The 24,510-nt window shown below is 34.0% G+C and overlaps 1 protein-coding gene across 1 annotated transcript in view; it reads right to left on the reverse strand.

Annotated features, from left to right (window-relative positions):
• The window catches only part of LOC106129267 (putative polypeptide N-acetylgalactosaminyltransferase 9), a 134,855-nt gene that overhangs the window by 9,728 nt on the left and 100,617 nt on the right, over positions 1 to 24,510 (reverse strand). The window contains exons 2-3 of the mRNA XM_013327777.2: positions 17,498 to 17,522; positions 3,772 to 3,806 (exon numbers count right to left, since the gene is read on the reverse strand). The gene's annotated coding sequence lies outside the window, so the exon portion shown is untranslated. The remainder of the gene's footprint in view (positions 1 to 3,771; positions 3,807 to 17,497; positions 17,523 to 24,510) is intronic.

Below are 24,510 nucleotides of genomic sequence, written 5' to 3' on the forward strand. Positions count from 1 at the left end.
AGAAAAGATAATACGAGTAATAAAAAAAGTTGTGAAAGATAATTCGTATTAGTCAAACGAATCTCTCCGGTCATAATGGTCGATGGCCGGCTTTAGATGATATTAAAAAAAGCTTTATGAGAAATCCACAGAAAAACGGCGAGAAATTGCAATGGAGGTGTTGCGTTGCAAACATTGAGTATAGAATTCCGGTTAGTATTTAGTTTCCTTCCTCATTATATGCTTGACATTAGATAGTACCAATTACAATATTTTCTATCCTTATCTTATTATTAATTCTCTTTTATAATATCAAACATGAACCACGGATGATGTTATCTTCTAGCTATATCTCCTCTAATTGATACATGTTGATCTCTAGAAACAAGAACCCCTAGCATCATGACATAAATGACAAAAAAAAATCAGTAAAACAACAACAGCAGTAACTATTGACATTTTAAACGACGTGTAAAACACAGTCGTGTGCGAGATCGTTAAGTTTTAGTATAAAGTGTTGCTCTTCAAATAGTTACGATCCGAGCTGTAGAGTGCTGGCATAACATAAAACATTAGAAAACTAAGCGTCGTTTTTATTAAGCAACGTTAAACCGTAAACCTAGTTGAGTATTTCGTTTATATTTTCAATCAACTTGATAAGTTTTTGGGAAAGAAGTAAATATATTTTTCAGGTTCTGTAGCCAAATTGGCAGAATGGAACTTGTATAGTTTGATAATGTTCGTTTGTCTCTCCGTTTTGAAGAAATAATGTTATAAGCTGTTTAAGGTGCTTTTTATTGAAACGTGATAGTGATAGGTACATATTATATTAGCCTTTTGTCTCATTTACCTTCAATCCTCAAATCATTACTTATAGTAAAGCTTTTTATTTGATCTCAACTCGATACGCAATAGCGTAATAACGGAAGAGTCATTGAATCTTACGGAAATGAAAACAGATTTCAGATTAATGCACTCATCCTAAAGCGATTATTTCTTGTTATTACAGGTAAGGATTTGGAGGAAAATAATTTGTTTGTAGGGAACACTAAATCATCTTCTTACATTAGTGTACATAAAGGGATATTGGAAATGTTATCATGGTGCCTCTAAAAAGCATTTCTGGGTATATAGTATACTTAAAAATCTATCTATCGCATATAAATTGAAAGAAGTAATGTTACAGCATAGTAAGACTATTAGAATTCATCTCACATCTAGATTCATTAATGTGTTTAATAATAATATGGTGAAATTTCAAATCGCAAGTTACAAAAACATTCGATACAAAATCGTTCACCTAAACTAAGTGAAAACTATAAAAAATAATCTATTTCCGCTCAACATTTAGCGTATTTTTGTAAAATCTCCATCCCTTATAGGGTAGAAAGAACTAAAAGCTACAAGACTCAAAGGCCAACTTCTGCTCAATAATAATCAAATCAAACTCATCCTTCTTAACAATATATGAATGGACAAGAACCAAAAAGAAATAAACTAGCAGAGTCAAGTAAAAACATGGAGGTATTTAAATAAAGAAAACAACATAGATGCGATGTTCAGATTTTCCGTATCTTCCGAAAATTCTCGGAGAGATCTTTAAGTAAAGCAAATGCAAATAGGAATCCTGAGACATCCTCGAGGTAAATACGCAGTCTGAATTGGCGATGCTTTAAAATCTTTAGGATTAGTACATACAGAATGAAGAAATAATTTTGTTTTTTTGTTTCGGCAAATATTTTTGACTATATTGCCTATCGTAAGAGATAAATACGTAATTTATATGATTATGTAAATATTATTGAAATTTCAAAATCACAATTATTAGATTATCTACTTTCTGAAAAGAAACAACGTTTTTGTACAATTAACCATAAATATTTTTTTAAAACATAAATCTTATATCGTAAACAAGTTATTTAAAAATCAAATGTCATTTGACTCAATCAAGGCAATTTTTTAACAATGATTTATTTCATCTAAATTGAAACCTATCTATAAAGTTAATATTCATTGTAAAGAGTAATAAATCACATAGATGTATTTTTTTATATAATAAAGATTAAAAAAACATTTCTAAACAGTCAAAAGCTTTAAGAATAAAAACCTGAAAAACTCCTGACAGTGTCCTTAATGTGAACCAGGTCTTACTTAAACTCGTATAAAAGAAAACAAAAACAATGCTGACATAGCTCAAGATTTATTTCTTGAAATTCCTAGATTTTCAAATTTAAACGAAAACTTTTATTTAGTATCTAAATTTGGATGAATGTGAAACTCTTCTACATTTTAATAAACGGATATTTGAAAACCAGCAAATCATACTTTTGTAAATGAAATAGACATAAAATATGGGAAAAACTATTATAATAAGTAGAATAGCTAGTACAGCGAAGCAATCGTAAGATGACTTTGTTAAGATTGTGTAAAGATTTGGATACAGGCTGCTATAGATAGTCAATCAGAAAGATATAAACACTTGCCTGAGGTAACAATCGCACAAATTTTACAATGGTACATTTAAAGATGTCGTTTACCGGCACTTTAGAATAGGACTACTCCATATCTTTCCCATGAATGTAGTAAAAGGCAACTAAAGGAAAGGTTAACAAATTTTCTTCTTGTAGGTAATGAGCTGGCAACCTATATATTTTTGGATTTCAATTCCCTTATCAAGCCAAACAGCTGAACGTGGCCTATCTGTAATTTCAAGACTGTTAGCTCGTTGCCTCTGTCTACCTCGCAATCACACTCGCCACCATTAAGCTTCGAGGTCATAATCCGCTATTAATCAATAACAAAATCAACCTAGTGCCAAAAAGAATATGGGTATTTTTCAGTTCTCAACAACTCAACAATACTCATACCGAAACACAGTAAGTACGGAACGTTTCTAAGGTGGAGTGGGGGCGTTTCCGTACCCTGATGGATTGTTCAGAGTCGTACATTATCGAGCTGGATGGGGCGCCATTTTTCAAGCCGGCGCCGCTATTTGTAGGCCGGAGTGCCAACTTTTTCGGTCGCCCGTGGTATTAGTGGCTAAGTGATACGAATCATTTCAAGAGTGGGTAATAGATGAGCAATTATTAAAACTCACACTGACATGGTAGCGAATAACAAAGAAGAGTAAAGTAAGAGTGCACAGATTTGATTCAGTGAAGGGAATGGATTCTAACCTAAGAAAAATCTCACTTCTTTTAGGCGATAAGGCCTGCCACTATTTGAATCTCAATTACATCTTTAGGTCTGTAAAATATTTATGTATTCGACTTGTAAATCGACCATTGTATATCGATTATGTCATTGATTTGCATAAATCTTTTTTCCTAAATAAGATTTTTTTTTGTATAACTTCTACAAACAAAAGTACGTTTTTACGTTTGAACTACGTACATTTGCAAATTACTTAGTATGGTCAATAATATTTTCTTTTTTTAAGTAAATAAAAGCGCTAAATGCATTTAAAATAAATTTGCTGTTACTTCATGAGGAAATAATATCAAAATCTTTTAGCGTAATTGAACTTCACAATTTTAATAAAGTACCATCCACTACCTCCGGCGAGGCTGAAAAATGCGAAGCGCAGGAAAAATAAGATTACATTTTTTGGCCTAGATATCAGATTATGAATGCACACTTAACCTGAAATTGTGAAACGATTTTTTATTTAAATAGTATTAAATGTTAATGTAAATAAATAAAATGTAAATAAACAATAGAAACTGTTATATCTCAGTGGTTTTTTTTTAGAAATAATTCTACAATATTGGTGGAATTTACAACAATACTCACTTTTTGGGCACCTTATTGTGTCGTGTTCACGTAATCTGCAATAAATGAATAATTTAATTAAAAAACACGATTTCAGATAAAAACGAAAGATAAGTTTTTGACATAAAGTCCACTTTTTGTATCGGACAGATTGTTCGTAAAAATAAAAAAGTTTATAAAACTATAATAATACGTATATTTTTTTGTATGTATTTTTCTACTTTTAAATATGCATATTTCTAACGGACAACCCCCCGGGTCTTCACCCGGGAGAGTGTGGGACTCTTGGCATCTCCTCTATCACCTCCTATGCTTGAGGATGCCTGCACAAAAATAGTTGAAAATGGCTAAAGAGAGAGAAGAAATATGCATGTGCACTATATCACACCACCCACAACTTCTACAACTTCTCTGTTTGATAAGCTGGCAGACTGGTAGAGCATGCCATACGGCATTAAGTCCGCCTTTTGTAAATTTTATTTTGTGCAATAAAGTTTTAAATAAATACTAATGAACTTTGCAGCTCATTTTATAATAGCAAATTTTTAACCCTTTTATGTACCTTTTTCAATTTAGATAAAAGCATTTGGAAAACTTAGTTTGCTATACACGACTCTAATGGCTTGTATTTCAGACAGGACTTCTTCAAACATTAGCGTTCCAGCTCGGAAGCATTTAAAAAAATTCCTGCCTTTGTACACAGACGGAAACGTGATCACTATTTTTGCTACTTAGGTACCAGAATTGCACGAACAATTTTAATTAAATAGCAACTATGTCATAAAACAGTTTACAAAATACGCTCGCAAAATATTCAAATTATTTTGCTTATGGTATTTACTGTAGAGGTCGCAAGCGGCTTTGACTGGAAATAAAATAAATGAATGATGTACTTCTCGCCGTTAAAACTCTGTGATCATTTATGATTATCATCAATTTGTTAACTTGTCATTTTAATATCTACGTACATAAATCACGTCCCTTTCCCACAAGGGTAGGCAGAAATTACACCATTTCAGTTGCCACGATCACTGCATACTCTCGCTTCACATGAATGATAACGTCCCATGTATGAATGTGGATTTATTTTTTCCCATAAGAGGGCGGGAAACGGTCGATGAAGGAAATCAGTCCTAGAATGGTGACCAAGAGCTGGAAAGAAGTTTACTGGCAGATACCCGCTAGTTCGGCGCCTTAATAAGCCATGTCCGGATAACCTGGGCCAGAAAAACCTTTGATAGAGCTAGGTGGAAACGTATGCCCAGCAGTGGGCGAATATATGTATTCTGAAGAAGAAGAGAAGATTATTGACCTGACCTTCTACCAGGACGCCTTACATTTATTCGTTCATACGACACATGTCATTATACAATTATTATGTCTAACTGATACATGTCACAAGTGCATTAAAAGTACCCAAATCAATTTTGCCGGCATCCAATCTTATTGGCCTTATTTTTTCTTTTTTTATAATGGAGTAAAACTGAAGTTCACGACAATTTAAACCGCTTTGTAAATTAATATAATTTAAAGTCTTTGTCATTATTAGGTTTAGTCACCTTGACGCCTCTCACCAATAACAGGTAGTGAGTGATGATGAAGTAATGTCTATGGTTAACCGCAACACCTCGTGACAGACTTGCGGCGTCTGCCATAGGTCAAGGGTGCGCGTACGCACCGCGTTGCAGTATCGCAAGAGGGCACTATTATTTATTTTTCGAAAGAACCACAATTAAAAAGTTTAACAAAATGCCGTTAAAATCAAGCACTGGAAGTTTTGTTTAACATTATGTGCATTCAAAATGACTCAAGGAAAAGATATAAAAAGTAAATAAATTCAGAAATATTTCGGCTTAAATCTATAGACTTGTTTAGCCCACGACTAAATTTATACGGTTCAGTAATGACACACATAATACGTATGTATTAAGTTACGAAATAAAAAAATAAAAGCACACGTATTTCTAATGCAACTGCTTAAAATTACTGTCTAGGTTCGAGCTTTCATTGCTTATTTCCTAGCTTTAATCCGTATGTGTTCCTTTGTATGCACGTGATGGTTGTATGGCGTGTTACAGTTCTAAATGTGTAGTATTAATACGGCGTAAACACCTACATTACATAATAAGAAAATAACAGAACTATAGCGGCTTTATGCTTATTTATCGATACATATAAAAGAGGCCATTGACTGACTGAATGACTGACATATCAATGCGCAGACTAAACCACTGGGTTTAGTGACTTAAAATTTACATGTAGGTTTCTTACGTAGTTTAGGGATGTGATAAGAGAAAATTCCCAAAATTCGCGCTGGAAGGGAAATCAACAGTAGTTTCTTAACCGGCAGAATCGATACCTATATATACCGATATTTCGAAATACCGATTAGATGAACATGTTTTTTACACTACTCATATAATAATTTTTTTCTTTAAGGAAAATCATGCGTCGGTATGAAAAACTTATGTATAGATTTTTCGTTTCGTTTAGTAGGTATATAAAAAGTGCCATTTCTAAAGTTCTCCTTATTTTGTACTCACATGAACACAGCAAAATAACCATGGTAATGACAATTACAAGCTTTGGTCGTGTACAGATAATAGCAAACAGTATTATTTGCGGATGTAAAAGTATATAATACTTGAATGAAAATAGGTGTACAATATATAGTTTTTACTTAAAATACAAAATCATATAAAAAAAATTGTGTTAGGTAATGTAAAAACTAGTGGCTGATTTCAATTGACAATACAATGAGAAAAATATTGCGCTGATTTTCTAGCTTATAGCTTTTACATACATATATACACATTGAATCACATACATATGAAACAATATAGTTTCTTCTTTAAAAAAAATATACAAAGCTATTTTTATTTAGTAAAGTATATATTTTATTTACCGAACCCGATGAGAATAAAAATTATTTAAACAAAAACTTGTACAAAATATGACTGCTTTCTCACTCACTGGACAACCGTTTAGAGCATATAATATGTCATAATATGATTTCTCAAGAAACGGTAATTGCATTCATTACAGAATGGGAGGGAGGCGCTGTACTTATGTAACGTGCTGCAATTGAATTTCGGTTTTCAAATTATTCAGTCACACGGAAGTTCCTTCCAAGAAATACTAATCTAGACCAAGTGTTTCTGCCGTTTTAAATAATTTAAGGCGTTTAAAAAGGCTGTTACAACGTAACTGAACAATAGGCATTGACTATGTTTTGTACTAATACGATGCTTTATTTGCATCACGTACACCCTATTGTTTGTCTCGGCTACAGCTCTAGAATACATACATATAATCACTGGCGGGGTAGACAGAGTCAAGAGTCTTATTAAGGCTGAAAGGCCACACTCAGCTATAAGTATATATGGCCTAATGATGGAATTGAAATTCAAATAATAACAGAACGCCAGCCCAATGAAACACCATATTACCTACTATATACTAACGTTAAGGCGTATTCTTTTAGGCGATGGGCTTAGCAATCTGTCACTATTTGAATCACAGTCTTTTCAAGACTGTCAGCTCTGTCTACCCCGCAAGGGATAAAGACGTATTTATATGCATGTAACGTTTGCTCTCTTTATAGGTACCAAAACACCATTCTGGTCTTCAGATTTTATTTCGTACTTGCATGGTATTGATCCTATCTTTGTTTCGAATTCGCCCTCAGGACCTAATCTGTAAACATCAAAGGATGCAATTTGCTTATACCTCATTTTCTGAGAATTTAAGAGCAAAATATAGTTAGTACAAACATTGCATACAAGAGGAATCCCAAGTTATATGTCTATCTCATAGTCGCATTTTATGACATCCACGGGAAATATATGGAGTGGTTTTATTATCTAGAGCCGGAAACCACACGGCAAATAATATTAACAATTAAAAGTCCATGGTCTCAAAATAAGATATCAGATTTTTTATTAAAAATATTATAAGAACTTCGAATAATTCTGTGAGATGATACAAGTTAATATTTATACGTTTATTCTAGTACTTTCCTTAATTTGTAGTAAATATCATGCGATAGATCCCGGAGGCACAGAATTGCCTTTTTCGTAAATTAATATTCTTTGTATACTTTCCAAATAAGATCATAACCTGAGGGCTATTTGGAACTCAGTTTTTTGTACCCATTTATTAAGAATCGCTCATAATATGAGTGTTCTCAATTTATGTGATTACTCTAAGATATTGGCTAATATTATTTAATAAATATTAACGTCGTGTCTATAATTATCTTGGACACAACAGCAAGATCTAAACAAATAAATTTCATCGAATGGATTTGGCGTTAAACTGTCACAAAGACACCTACAGCTATATATCCTTACAAGTATTTAAACGATGTCGTGTCAAAAAGGTTTTAAAAAGATCGCACGTAGGTACGTTTTGAACAAAACTTCATGCAAACTAAAATTGTTCGCAACTCATTACCGTTTCAAATTTAGAACGAGTGATGTGAGCTGCGATGCAATTTTTTTTTTTTTTGATGCAACGACTATGATGTGAGCGGCGGTGTGCCAGTGACATCACTTAAATTGCTTTTCTTTGCGGCGTTTTATTCGCTGACATAGCTAATAGGATGGAGAAACAAAACGCGGGTAATCATATACATACCTACATATAACAGTAGGTTCACATTTTTATAAAATCATTTAGATTAAAGAATACTACGTGTACTATACGGGCGAATATATTTCTAACTCAAGTGGGAAATTTTTTTGAGCGCACGTAGTTTGAGTTTCTTTTAACGCTTAAATGAAATATATATATATATATATATATATATATATATATATATATACCTTTACATTATATGAATACCTTTCTTTCTCGAATGGCACGCCAGTTTATCATAACCCTACATCTTCCTTGGGTACTTTTATTGAGAACACATTGTGACAATTTTTTATCATTAACTCTACCAGAACCTATGTATATTCCAAGCTTATAATTCAAACTACTACTGCTTCCAAAGCTCAAGTGAACTAAAAGCAGTGGAACTTACTTCTTTAAATTGTTTTACTTTACTCATATCACCCCACCATAAAAAATGGCCTTGTTTCAGAGAATAGACAAAGTGTCGCGAGTATGCAACTGACACGTACGTACGTAACGGCTGAAATTACCTCACTACACGACGTTTTCATTCCAGAAATGTAATTGGAAACAGTTAAGTCAAGTGGAAATGGCGGATTAAATACATATCGTTTGTTTATGTACAGTCTTATACATACTTAACTAAACGTTTTACTCATAAATAGATAAAAATTTGTTAAGTAGTACTATTTATCACAAAATTCAAAGAATAAATAACTTAGTGATTAAAAATAAAACATAGTGACATGTAAATATTACACTAGATTTTTTTTATTACTATTATTTTATTTCCTATATAAGTAAACTCTATAATTTTATTATTGTTCCATCTTTATTTGACTTTTTGGTTATATTGTTAAGAGACCGATTTTCCTACATTGAAATCAGAATAAGGTAATCTACATCTCAAAGAAAAGATTCAATAGTTTTTTAACAACCATTACTTTTATGAAAGCATTAGGTACACATACCTAATGCTCAAAATTTAAAAAAAAAAACTCACAAAAAAAGGCGAGTAAAACAGTTTTTGTTTTCATTTCATTTCCCTGTTATGACGTGTGAGCATTTCAAAAGAAGGCAATTTGAAAAGAGTCGGCCATACTAAATGAATGCTTTCCTGCATTAACACGTTACAAGTTGCAACTGTACCTTTTATTTACACCTTTTAATAGGTGCACTGCATTGTTCAAGAGGTCATCGTCGGTGGTCGACCTGTTAAGGTGTCCGAATAATAGTGCACAGTGTATTTACATTGAAGCACATTAGCATAGGTTCAAATCAAACGACGTTTAATAAATTAGTTACATTGCTTACAAATGTTCTTTCGATGAAGAAAAACGTCGTGAGGAAACCTGTACATGCAGGCAACTGCATGTGAAGAGAGACGAAAGTTTCTTCGTGTATAAACCCAACTTATCCAATCTAGGTCACGTGGACGCAGGCGCACTTAATTGTTCATGTTCACTTATGATTGCAACTTTAATTCCCTATTCAATACGTAAGTAAGGGAACCTGGAAAATTCCATAGATGTCGAAATCCAGACAAACAAGAAAGTAAATTTTTGGAAATTGGTTCTGGGTCCTGTTCCAAAGCATTGCGCTCAAGGTGAGTTATCAACAGGCATAGACAAAAGGATCACAGTGTAACGTTCAGTAAAAAAAAAACATTCATCAGCAATCGTTTTACAACCTGGCACTAGAACAGAATCACCCGTTCCACCGGCAAGATAGAGTCATATTGTAAAATGCTAGGAAAACTATAAGAATAACACATAATTCAAATTCAATATAATGTTTGTACAACTATTACAATGAATGCAATTTCAACCTTGATGAGATCCTATTTAATTTCATGTGCATTGCACACGTAATTGCACTCGATGGTAAAGGTAATTCAGGCAATTTATTTCATTATACATTGTGGGTGAATTCGGCAATTTTGGTGCTTTTGGTACTTATATCTAAAATGTTTATGACCATTAACTTGAAAATACATTACAACGGATGTATTGGCTTTTATTTAACTAGATCGATGTTAACATCTTGCTCTTTACCCGACTATGTCGGAAAATAGGAGGTTTATGATTTTTGTTTATCGAAAGGGACTAATCACCAATCTATATTTTAGTAATAATAAGTCTTTTATTACTAGTCTATAGTTGTTAAAATAAAATCCCTATAAGCAAAAAAACTAGGGAAAAAAAAGAAAAAAATGGTGAATTCCGGAAAGGTTATTTTTATTTATTTATTCTTCATAACATTTACAATTTGTAAATTACAAAAGGCGAAGTTAATCCAAAATAATAAAGTGTTCAACTACTAAAAAAAAAACAAAAACGTAATCCTATTAAGTTTATGACATCATCCTACATTTAATATAATGATTATAATTGTTGTTATCCTAATGCATTGTATTCCGGCCGTTCGTTCATTCAGCACACATGATATTACACACGTTTAACACAAAGCCGTTTCCCGCGTCGTTCCCGAATCCCGCACCGCCCACTGACGGGACGATTCGACCGTTTAATAAGACCGCAGCAACACCGCAACGAATTGTGCCCACATTGTTTGGGAAAATTAAGGCTTCGTTGTGCATTTTATTGCATTTTAGTCAGTAATTATATCACCAAAAAAAACAGATCCCTGAGATGGCCAGTTTTATACCAACTTATGAAGGTAATGCAACTTATTTATGTAATGTTTTGCTTAATACAAGAACAAAGGATATTATATACCCTTGACCTCGGATGTGTTTAAGTACTATACAAACTAACATACTTTAATAAAGACGATGTTAAAACAGTCTCAAGATTATCAGGTTAGTATATATTAAATAAAATAATAATTGACACTCAATTCATTAAAAAAATAACATCAAATTAATCCACGCCTCCCTCACTCCCGTGATAGTGATGTCAGCATTGTAAAATCGTGCACAGAGCTCACGCATCTTATAATGAGTCAAGGTCGTAATATCAGGCACAACGTGTACACTAACAGACAAGTTTAGTGGTACTAAGTGGTTATTTTTCGTCGACAATAAATATGTATCTACTCATTGATTCAAACATGCCGTGTTGAAAGCACCCATCAACTCTGTATAAATAATTGTACATTGAAGTAATACATACGCTAAACTTGTCTTATAATTGATGAGTAAGAGGTCGCCTGACCTCCGTAATATAAAAACTACGCCAAAACCGACCCTAGAATAGGTTTAAATAGCCGCTTGATTGTTAGAAGCCTACAATTTAAACTGTGATTAGAGTCTAATGTATAAATATTAGCACAATTTTTATACATTACTTTTTTTTTATCGTTACGTTTGCAAATTCACATTAAGCATTACCGGAAGTAATCCAGTATGAGTGGCCCATCATATGTGATTACACGTTCCAAAGATATGATTGATCTGGCCATGACGAACGAAATCCATTTATACCTTTTTTTGCTATCCAATTTGACTCACGTATTTATGTAGCCTCTATCTGTTAGTAAAAATAACATGTTACAGAACTTATAGAAGAGGAGGGATTGTTTCTTTGGGTTCTTCATTAGAAGAACTTTTTGGTTACAACACATCTATTTAGTAAGTAGACGTTGTCTGTAGTGTAATTACTAAAGAGTAAGGTATATTTGAATAAGTCGCTTTTTTCCATAAAAGTGCATATTTTTCAATGATATTGCGGCAAGTAAGGTGTGATTGGTTTCTAAAATCAAAATTTTGAAAATGTTTAACTTTTATATATTTAACTTAATAAAGTCAATTTTTAAGACTACTACTACTAGGTTATATTTATAAACATCAATTTAGAAAATAAAAACTTTTAAAAATGGCTACTAATATGCTTACCTATAGGGAAGTATTAAACGTTTCCTTAGTCCATCCTTTATAATATTAATCTATTTATAACTTCAACAACGCATGAAAAATGCAATTTTTTTAATATTTTATATCTAGTATTTTCAACAATGGATTTTCATAATTAAGAACAAAAGAACGTCAATACGCTGCCAGAATGACCTATAAAATAAGTTCAGTGAACAAAAAGCAGACACAACTGCTCTCCAGTGGTCTATCTATAAACCGGACGACACATTATAAATGTAGGCTTCATTACAAAATAACGAAAGTTTGGAAACTTTTATATCTCTTCTAAGTTAAAATTTAAATGAATAAAATATGCTAAATTGCAAAGTATTTTGTAAACGATAAGAAAATTAATTTGGTACGAGGGAAGATTAGGGTGTCCGTTACAATAAGGGTTTTTCACGTGAAAAAAAATTAGTAATAACGAAACGTAGTGAATCGCGAATCGTATGACAGTTTGACAGTTTAAGAAACACATTCCTACACAACGTTTCCTTCTTCTTTGTCTCGGTTACATTCTTACTTTTCTGTAGAACTGTGGTAAGTCAGGTTTTTACACAAAGCGACCCAAGTTTGACTACTGCAACCTTTGCAGGAGAAGCTGACCAATATTTGATAGCAAAAGCTGCACTAGATTAACTAGACATTTATGGGAAAAAATTAAGGCCTCCTTTTCTATTATTGATGTTGGTGGCCTCTGTGGCGCAGCGGTTTGAATCCTGGCCAGGGCATGATAAGAAACGAACATTTCCGAATTTTTCGAGTCTTGGCTGTTTATCTATAAGTATTTATTATAAAATATAGTTTCGGACTAACTTCAAGGCTAACCCAATCTGTGTAATTTGTCCCATATATGATTATTTATATTTATTGTATAATCTTACAGAATATCATGCTTCCTTTCTGTCTCGTGTTTACTCTGTGATGTAGGCTTATAACATGCTTAAAGCGAGCTTTAATCGCTCGTTGATTGGTCAGTGCAACATCGATTGGACATATCTGAATGCGGGCTTAATCCGATTATTTGCTAATGGGACCATCCGGTATGTATTACAGAGAAGTTGGCTTCAAATCGACAGCTGCAAATTTGATGAAGCGATTCTGCATCTGTTTATGACTTTACGATTATATATAGCTGTTACGAGTAGCATGTTGTCTAGCTCACTTCTCATTATTGTTTATTTATTTGATCATTTACCACATTTATATATCATTTTGAGAACAGTGATTCACTTAGTTCAAAAAAAAAAAACGTCAAAGCTACTATTCGTACCAAAAATTTCTTAATTTTTTTAGCACAAGAATTTAATATATTGACGTATCAATCATTGAGATACACTAGTATTAAAATAACTGCAATTGTATACCAATAAATTTTTTCAGAGTTTGTTACCGCAAACATTTAACACCGCGCAAATTGCAAAAGGCGAATTTAAACCGTATTCACAAATGCTTTTAACAGTTCCACGGCGTCAACCAGAACAGTGGAGCAAGTTACCCACAAATGTGTCTCGGGGACCGTTGCAGTAAACGCCGGTACAAGTGCAACGGTAATAGATACATTATATACCTACCTATTGCATTCCCGGAACGTTATTCACTTTCTAGGTGATGAAACCGCAAATACGGTGGGCGATGTTGTGTCAAGGCTCTTGAGGTTAGATTACGGTGAGAGAAGGTATATGTTTATATATAAATATAAATAAATAAATACATATATTCGGGACAAATTACACAGATTGAGTTAGCCTCGAAGTAAGTTCGAAACTTATATTACGAGATACTAACTCAACGATACTATATTTTAGAATAAATACTTATAAAGATAAACATCCAAGACCCAGACTAATCAAAAAAAAAAATCGTTGCTCATCATGTCCTGGTCTGGATTCCAACCCGGGACCTCCGGTGACACAGACAAGCGCACTACCGGTGCGCAACAGAGGCCTTTAAATATACAAGCATTCAATCTCTTTATGTCCTTCTCAGCGTCTTGTTTTGTGGCTACGTCGTAGTCCCAAGTTGCACCGTGGCGACGAATAACTATTAATCAATTGTTATCAGTTCTTTTTTCTTCTGTGTCGCTTCATTCTTTGCAGGTGGTCGCAGTCATATTAAGGTGCCTCTGGTAGTGTCAGGATACACTGGTTTCCTCACGAATTCCTGATGTATATCTCAGAATCTTTTGACAGACTGGCGCAGTCTAATATACGGTTTCCTCACTTGGGATTTCAATTGATCAGTCCAGTCCAGCGTATAGGAAATACACCGCGAGATTTGGTTCCCTTGGTGGCCTGAATGTGCTCGTTTTCTCACAATATCACTATTACCGTAAAAACATCACTTTGAAATAAAACTAGGGTACATATAACTTGTCAATGCATATATGACTATTAAATGGTAGATGATAGTTACTTTTGGATCGTTAGACCATCCATGCTCAAAAGTACATACGTATATTAATATTTAAATGTTACATATTTTAATATTAAATTTTGAGTATGCAAATAAACGATTAATTAATTAAACGATCTAAGTTTGAGCAGTCAGACGACACGTTCAATGTTATAAAACCCCTCGCCTCCAGACATATTCGATGCAAGTCGCGAATTGCATTGGAAGCGCGGGGGAAAATGTAATGCGATTTCATAAAATTTAACGTTAGATCTAGATTGAGCTGACGAAACTATATTGGGTACATATTAATTTGAAAATATTACACATATTTTTAAGATAATAGTGTTTTACTCATTACGGGATAGACGGAGCCAAAAATAGGTAAACAAAAAAAAGAGGTGACTCTGAAATTTAAATTTGGAAATAAGTAGTGATAGTTTGTCAGGGCGGTGCGCTTAAAAAACCCAAGTTTACAATATTTTGAGTTAATTGATGCGAAAAGAAGCTGGCGTACGTACCCTTGCAAGGGATATAGATACATAGATGTGATTATATGTATGAACGTATCGTCACAAATACTAAAACGCAATCCTAGATCGCACCTCGACCTTGAAAATCACAAGGTATTCTTTGCATAAAAATACCATTCAGATCTATAATCAAATGCTAAGTTTCTTAAACAGCGGCCGGTACAATAACAAAAGCATAGTCAATTCTCTAAAACCACTGTCTGAAAAGTAACTGTGTATATCTAAAGCTAAATAATCTTTTTATAAACACAGCCATACAGTTAAATCTCCCGGGATCACCCGTTAAGCTCCATGGCAATTGAAAGGGCTTATGAGGGAGAAATGGCAAAGGTACAGTTACAGTAAAACGGTCTTATTTGTACACATGAGGACATCGTAAAATATCCACTTTACAATTGGAGTTGTCCGTAGTAGTTATTTAAGGGATTTGACAAATTGGTTCAGGGAAAGGATTAGACCATAGGTTTCTTTAAAACTAGTTATTTCATTTATTGTTTAGTATAGCAACGTGTCTTGAACCACTCGTCACATAATTAGGAAAAAGTAGGTAATACTGAACTATATGTAAATACACAACCTAATCTACTTAAGCTTTTTTTCTGAAATTTTATGACAACCTAAAACGCTTAAGTATTTTGAGTGACAACTAAAACTTTTACCTATAGTTCTTTTTTTATAAATTTGGATGCAATGGAATTAAATTTATATCGGACCACGTTACAAGATCAATAGAACGAGTGTCGGCATCCGTTATCGGTCATTGAACTGCTGACAGGATATCATTGGTGCGTAAATAGACAAATATCAGAAATGAAAACGTACCCGTAGAAGGTAGGTACACATATTTTCGAATGTACTAAACTTAAAAAACAGAGTTCATAATTACGAACATCTGAAGACTTCTAAGATAGAACAAATGACTACTTATAGAATTCACTAGTGCAGAAGGAGCAATAGTGAGTGTGACTTATATATGAATAATACATACATACATACATATTGTCACGTCTATATCCCTTGCGGGGTAGACAGAGGCAACAGTCTTGAATAGACTGAATGGCCACGTTCAGCTATTTGGCTTTATGATAGAATTGAGATTCAAATAGTGACAGGTTGCTTGCCCATCGCCTAAAAAAAGAATCCCAATTTTGTAAGCCTATCCCTTAGTCGCCTTTTACGACATCCATGGGAGAGAGATGGAGTGGTCCTATTCTTTTTTCATTGGTGCCGGGAACCACACGGCACATATGAATGAATAATACAATTGTAAGAAAATTGACAAACCACCTGATATTAAAAATGACGATAGAATTACAGCAGTTAAGTCCGGTACATTGTGTAACGCTAAGTTCACGCCGACGAAGACGCATGCGAAAGCCTGTCCCTATATAAATTCTCTAAGTAATACATAACATCCCCTGATTACTGCCCCAAAAATCTGGTTTATCTCACCGCCGCAACACAACCAGATTAATGTTTCAGTCACTCACACTCCATTTCCCTCATTTATATACCTCTAAATCATCACATTAGCGGGATGGCAGGGTGCAGGGAATATTTTCTTGTCTTAACATTGAAACAAAGTGAATGGAAACGACATTGTGAAGAACTGAGCTTAAATGAAAGATAAAATAATGTTATTTTATGCCAAACTGATGTCATTAAATATGTTTTCTACTGTGTATTATGTATTACAAAAAATTAATAAGTGATAAAAACATCAAAGAATAGAAAACAAGATGTTTTTTTTAAGATCAAACGAAATAATTGCGAAACAATTATTTTTACTTTTATTGCCTTCTAAAGCACGCCCTGCAGTCACTTGTAGTAGATCGAATTTGGTTACTTTAGTTAGATTAACGAGAGCTTTGCATTAATATTGTCAATCAATCAGTGCTTTGCTATATTTTTTACATATAATTCAGATAGCAGTATCCCCGTGCTAGCCAAAACTAGTTTCATACATACAGACATAAGCCTATATTAATAAATCAAATAAACTTGACCTCATCTTAAGTCATGTCACTTATGTCACTTCTAGAAGAAATAAATCTACAGAAAAATAATAAGGAAAATATTTCTTGTTCATTTCTAAATGTACCATTCACGCTTTGAGTGAGACACTCTGCCTATGCCCACTTATCATTTATTATTTAAATATTATCTTTTGACATAGGTATGATAAGGATTTAGGACACGAAAATGTATATCACTTATTTATATATAATAAGTTTACTTAATTATGTAAAAAGAAAATCACAAATTGTGACACCATTTTGCAGTTAAGCATTAAGTTACAATTACGTTTAAAAAAAATATTATGTACCTTTAATTCAATCGTCGCTGGCAATCTGTAACAAAGAATGAAAATGTATGTTAATATCTTTCTATTTTTTCTACAAATTATGATATATACATGAGATTTACAATATTTTATGAATCTATTATATAGTTTTTCTGCACATAACTGTTCGATTGATTAAATTCTAAATGATATTGGTCAGAACATTATTTTCTATGAGTTCACAGAAATTTATTCTGAGTTTAATGTGGGAAACATTTGAATTTCTTACCAAGATACAAAACGCCCCAAATACCAATGAAAATAACAGAGCACAACTCAAATCACTGAAATTGCAATACGCAAAGAACGTGAGGCGTCTCTGCCAAATTTGTTTTGGATTGGTGTAAAGGTTACCGTATACTAGACCACAAAATAATCCAATATTGTGTAGTTTGTAATACATAAAATATCGTTTATGATAAGTAATACAATAAATATTATACAATAAAGAATATTAACTCTTAACATTCATGATGACTCCAACTATAAACTTGGGATTCCTTTCATAGGCGATGGGTTATCAACCTGTCACAATTTGAATCTCAATTCCATCTTATTGCCATACAGCTGTACGTGGCCTCTCGGTTTTCAAGACTGTTAGTTTTGTCTACCTCGCAAGGGATATAGACGTGAATATATGTATGTATGAATGACTCCAACATTTCTTGTTAAAAACATGTTTGTTACAAAATTCGTTTCAATATTATAAAAACAAACAAACATACTACTCGTAAGGTGAGGTAAAGCGAGGAAACCTGCACATTCAGGTAACCGATTGATGTCTATGTCTCGGGACTCGCTCCTTATGACAACCAGACAACTTACCCTATCCAAGATTATGGTCAAAGACGCACCAGACAAAGACGGTTCAGCACCACGAGAAAAAAAGCATAAAACTGAAACACACAGACTTTTCCCATATTTCTATAATTAAGTGTATTGAAATGATGAATGAAAACAGGTTGACTAAGCAGATATACATGGAGAGTGTGGAGGGAAAGGTCGGAGTGGGAAGACCTAGACGAACATATCTTGATCACTTTAAGGACGTCCTGGTAAAGGGTCAGGTCAAAAGTACCCGAAACCGCCGAGCTTGCATGAAGAGAGTTATGAATGTGGATGAAGCGAAAGAAATATGCAGAGATCGTGGCAAGTGGAAAGAGGTAGTCTCTGCCTACCCCTCCGGGAAAGAGGCGTGATTTTATGTATGTATGTAAGTGTATTTTTAAATACTTGACCTGACCTATCTCCAGAATTTAATTAAATTTATACTATCATTATAAAACTCTAGTATACGAGTGCCCTTACATGCATGAAGCCCTGGAGGGCCCTCGTCGCTCGTTACCAGCGCACCATTAGACCAGCGCCGATTTTAGTTTCCGCCCCGACGCGCCCTGAACCACTTATATCCGGCCGTATCCGGATATGTCCGGATCTAATAAGGGGCCCCGGATCTTAATTGACTTAACATTGCCTTCATAACGATTTGGGTTGAAATGTGCTTGGTGATGGATATTTGGACGGGTGAATTCAATGATTTCTAATTATGGCAATGTTATTTATTAGCTTAGAACGTTGATAAGAATTAGAATTGCTAAGGGCCCGAGCACATCAAAAGCAGCAGATCAGAATCAGAAGTACCTAATATAGTTTAAAAGCGGGCCCACACCAAGATGCTATACAAGGAATTCTTCTCATATCAAATTTAAAGGCGAGTATACGAGTTTTTTGTATTAAGTACAAGTTTTAAACCATACATTTCGTTCTTTAACTGCTTTTGGTGTGCTAGGGGACTTAAGGTAGTGGTGTGCAACCCTTAAAATGCCAAGATAGATTTTTTTTATGGCAAATATATGAAATAGACATGCCCCATAGACACATAAATAGTTAAACAATTAATTCAAAATTATCGTATGCAATCGGATAGCTTTATCTCAGCCCATATTCTTGTAACATGGTCTTCATTGCCACAGATTTTTGGAAAGCGAAAGAGGGAAAAAGGAACCTAAAATTCATTTCAACTTTCAAAGAATTCGTCCACTAAAGCAAACTCACAATTCGGCGAAGTCCAATTGAAAACTCAATGTTTAACCATTAAATCCCTATAGAAGCGAAACTAAACATTGAGCAAGATAAAAGTTGGACGTTCCAACTTTCTGTCTGTTCAATTTTTAATTGACGGTCAGTTATTGAAGTTCTAACTACGTACAGTGAACAGCATATCGAGTTACTTTATAGCACTCTACAACGCGGTAATAGAAGGGAATTTGCATTGAATCCGGGCAGGTTCATATGCTGTAGGCCGTACATTTCGCTCTCTCTTGGCTGGTTCTAAAGTTTAAGTTTCACGGGAGCTGAATGTCTCAAAGGATGTCTTGAAGAGCTGAGAATAACCCGTTTTAATAAGCGGGAATTCTAGGTAAGATAGGAATTCGGAACTCTTTCCATTTAAAAATTAACTGTATGTATATCACATTGAATAGTTGTAAGATTCATAAAAAAAGTTAAATTATCGCATAACACAAATATCAAACTTATTAAGGCATGTACCAATAAATACATACTACATAATAATCTTGATTTAACAAAGTACATTCATAAAGAGGCACAAGTTTTTTATGTATAAGTATACCAAACAGATTTACTTACAGGGCGATCTTTTTAAAAAGTAGGGACCCCTATATATAGTAAGCATATGTTAATCATTTTATTTACAACATCCCTTTAATCAACACACATACATATACCTACCTACTAACAAATTTCAAAGAATCATTATCGTAGTTAGAAATAACATGTCCTGTAACTCTTAACAGCATCTATTGTACTCATCAACTCTGTTACAATTAAGTTTCAATTTTCAACATTGCATCTGACTGTTTACAAGTCGGGGAACATCCCTCGCCCAGAGCTATCCACTCCTAAGATTCATCAATTAAAACTTCGGCGTAACAAAATAACTTGAATTCATCTTCAGCACCTGAATTTCGGGGCAGCTTTTGTAATGAAAAGAAAATGAAAGGAAACGTCGCCAGTGATTTCCATTGTCCGTCTTTTCGTCTGTCTCCGTTGAGGTAGATATGACAACGTTTTGATTTACGACCAGCCCTCTGAATAAGCCGGGAGGTTACCTCCATTTTTTATACAGTTAATTTTCTCACGGAGGCCTCTTTTGATATGGCGAGATTGTCCATTTTCGCCATGACAATGAAGCATCTACCTTATTTGTGCTCTGATGCTTACGTTTGAAGAACAATTTTAATCTATTTTTTTTTGTAGGAGATAAGATAAAAATTCAACTGTACCTAGAGTCCTTAGAGTATAAAAAAGAATCTGTAAATTTTGGTTCCTTAATAACATTAAGACCAGAACCAAAGAAGGCATTTTTTTATTTATTTTTATTTTAGAACTATCTTTAAAATATTATTGAAAACTGTTTTTAAGTATATGCAAACTGTATGAAAAGATTTGTCCCTGTGAAAAAGTTTTTGTCTCTGTCCGAGAAAAAGGCGTAATATACCTAATATATGTATGTATCTAAACCATACAGAAAGACACGTCTATATTCAATGCAGGCTAAACAGAGCCACCAGTGTTAAAAAAGAAAGACGACGGATGTATTAAAATACATATAGTCACGTCTATATCCCTTACGGGGTAGACAGAGCCAACAGTCTCGAAAAGACTGAATAGCCATGTTCAGCTGCTCGCCTTAATGATGGAATTGAGATCCAAATAGTGACAGGTTGCTATCCCATCGCCTTAAAAAAGGATTGCAATTTTATAAGCCTATCCCTTAGTCGCCTTTTACGACATCCATGGGAAAGAGATAGAGTGGTCCTATTCTTTTTTGTATTGGTGCCCGGGAACCAAACACAAAAAAAAATGTGTAAAATATTTCAATTTCCATACCGATATCAGGACTGTTGCCGATTTCATATCCGAAATCGGGCGCCAATAAATCAGAAAGCGGCTTCGCTAGCAGTTCCGTCTTTGACTAGACACCGAGACGTTCCAAATTTAAAATTCTCCTTGATTTTTGTCAGCGTTCACATTTGGAACGGTCGACGAAAATGGAATTAAATTTTCTTAGTCTGTAAGTGTATGGTCAGTTGTATAGAAGGTAGGTACCTACTCTGTATGACGAAGCAAATGGAAAAATAAAGTCTTTGTCTACCCCTTAGGAAAAGAGACGCGATTATTTTTGTGTATGTCCCATGAAAATATCATAGGCACCTCAAGCATGTACTCGACAGGATTTTAAATAAAATAAAAATATTTTACGACTGCTTACATGTATAACCGAATATATGTAGTTAAATATGCGTAGGTATATTCAAATCAACCGAAAATCTATTTTCCGAATCATTCTTATTTAGAATCGATATTATTTCTCCTTGAAAAGGGTTGGACCAATCGATTCATTTCCGAGTCTCGAGTTACCCTCGAGCCGAGGCGTGGGCGTATGTAATTTGTTTATGCTTAGGAAATAGGCCTCCAAATTACCTTTTGTCGGATAAATTCAAATATAAGAAAAGACTTGCCTTTTTTGTATGTTCGTTTATTTCAAAGCAATAAGGTTTTATTGAATTTTATTAAGCGTTGAATTAGAATTCAAAAGATGATTTATTTCACGAAGTTAAAAGAAGAAACGTTTATTGGTAAACTTAAAATATACTTACTTCATTTAAATATATATTATTTTATACACAAATCATTTACGGCAAGTTCTAGCATTAAATAAAGAGAACACTCAAGTATCGTAAGTGGTCATTCGTTATTTTAAGTCTTTCCCAAAGAGTTGAGCTGAGACTACATCTTTAATTCCATGTCAACATATTTGAATCAATTCAGTTATTCCCAAAAAATACCTTCTCAATCTCCAAAATCTTGATTAAAAAAAGGAACAATAAAATCTGTCGCACCCATACGCCCATCAGACATACTCCCTTACAGCGCTTATTGAAGGCATGAAGGTGTAGTAAATCGTATCCTCCCGACGATTTATCAGGCGGGCGCCCGTATGCTAAGGGCTGTTTTTACATTTGCGAACACACAAAGAACGCTTTATTATTTCCACGTAGGTACCGTGTAAAATTGCTCGCTTCTTGTCTATTTTCGTCATTTTCTTGTTATAATTTACGGAGATTTTTTTTTAGAATATGCGCGGTAGTTTAAGATTTTTCTGTGTGGTTCTCGGCACTTTAAAATATGACCACTCCATCTCCTTCTTATGAATGTCGTAAAAGACGACAATGAGAATAGGCCAACTTCAACTTGTGCAGTATCACCCTAATCCTATAACAGTAAGGTACCGTAAAGTTAGTGACGGGCAGACGGGAGTGGCTTTGGGTAAAAATCGGACTCACCCAATCCTGTCCAATCATGGTCAAAGACGCACCCCGGCTTCCCGGCCCAAGAAGAAGAAAGAAGAAGAAGAAAAACGAGAAGAATGCTATCTACTCGTAGTAAAAGGTTCTGTAAGTGTTTAAAATTAAACAAGATTACGTGTTACGTGGTGGTAACGAGCAGTAGGTATACGATGGCAGTAAAACGGTTGAGTGTCTGGAGTATACAAAAAGTAATCATTAGTAGTTTCTACAATAGTAAGTTTATACCTATTTATGATCGTAATAACGTGTCGAATTGATACTAAAACCACTTTATATAGCGCATTGCTCACATACCATTATGATCAATTCTAATATCACGAATTCGGAAAGTGCAGTTTTGTCACAACTCTGCGTTCCCATAACGGGGACTATTTGCCCCAATTTATACATACGTTGGGTCTAAAGTCGCCCCATTTAGCGTGCTATGGCGTAATATCGTAACTTTCTACGTCCGACCCTTCACTCCCATATTAAATTATCGTTTAGCCATTCCGGCTTAATGTACCAAGTTTCAATTAAAAACCCATCGGCGATATATGTACGCTCCATTATTCCACGTTTATTACTCTCATGAATGATTTAAATTGTGATTCAATAAGTTATTTCAGTGAGAGTTAAATAAAATTAATCCGGCGCCAGAGTCGGAATATTTCGTGCATTTTGTTTTCAGAATTAAACAAATTGGTAAATGTATATTGTTATTGTAATGTAAATATAAGATTTCATTTATAACTTGATTTTTTACTTCAGTGTGTCTATATACATACCTTAAACTACTCCATTATTTATCAGTACTTAAGTATTTTTCTACATCACTATTTCCCCTAAACTAGTCTCGTAATGGGATAGACACTTCATGATTACATGATACGTCATTGACTAAACCATGGTCACAGGCCCTGGCTTTCTTCCATTCAGTTGTATGTAATATATAAATATCTATATTGTAATCGTCAATAGTCGAGCAGACATCATATTTGCAGGCAGACCCCGGGCTTCTCTCTAGAGAAGTGAGGACGCAACTGAGACTAACGCAAGGGAAACGAGTATCAGTACCTTATCTTATGTTTAAAGGTCTCTCAGTCTCTTCAAAAATTAAAAACAGACAGAAATAAGATCTTATCATGAAGTTTACTTTTTTGTGCGAAATATCCAACTTCCTTTCATTACAATCTCTGTGCATATTAGTAAAATAATAAAACAAAAGACTACTCACGACCTCGTGTCGTGAGAGCCCACGGCCCGGCTCGTTCACAAGAGCAATACAACAACCATCCCTTTCTAATTTTATAGGAAGGAGAGAGAGATGATTATGTTTGATAATCGATTGCAGCCTGTAATATTCCGCAGATTGCTATCTCTTCATACTCGTCTCTTGGTTTTTACTTGGCATGTGATAAAAATGTCTGACATTATATTCAATCTCCGTTGATTTGGGACTTTTGAAATTGTATTACGAAACACCTGTTACTTATCATAAAGTTCATCTTAATTTTGTAAAATAAGTGGCTTTTAGCATTTTGTTTGTTTACAAAATTCTGCCTAGTCCTTCTCAGCTAAACAATGGAGTGAGATGCCTTTTTAAAAAGATAAGATATTTTT

Source organism: Amyelois transitella, chromosome 13 (genome assembly GCF_032362555.1).
Source record: "Amyelois transitella isolate CPQ chromosome 13, ilAmyTran1.1, whole genome shotgun sequence".
Lineage (NCBI taxonomy): Eukaryota > Metazoa > Arthropoda > Insecta > Lepidoptera > Pyralidae > Amyelois > Amyelois transitella.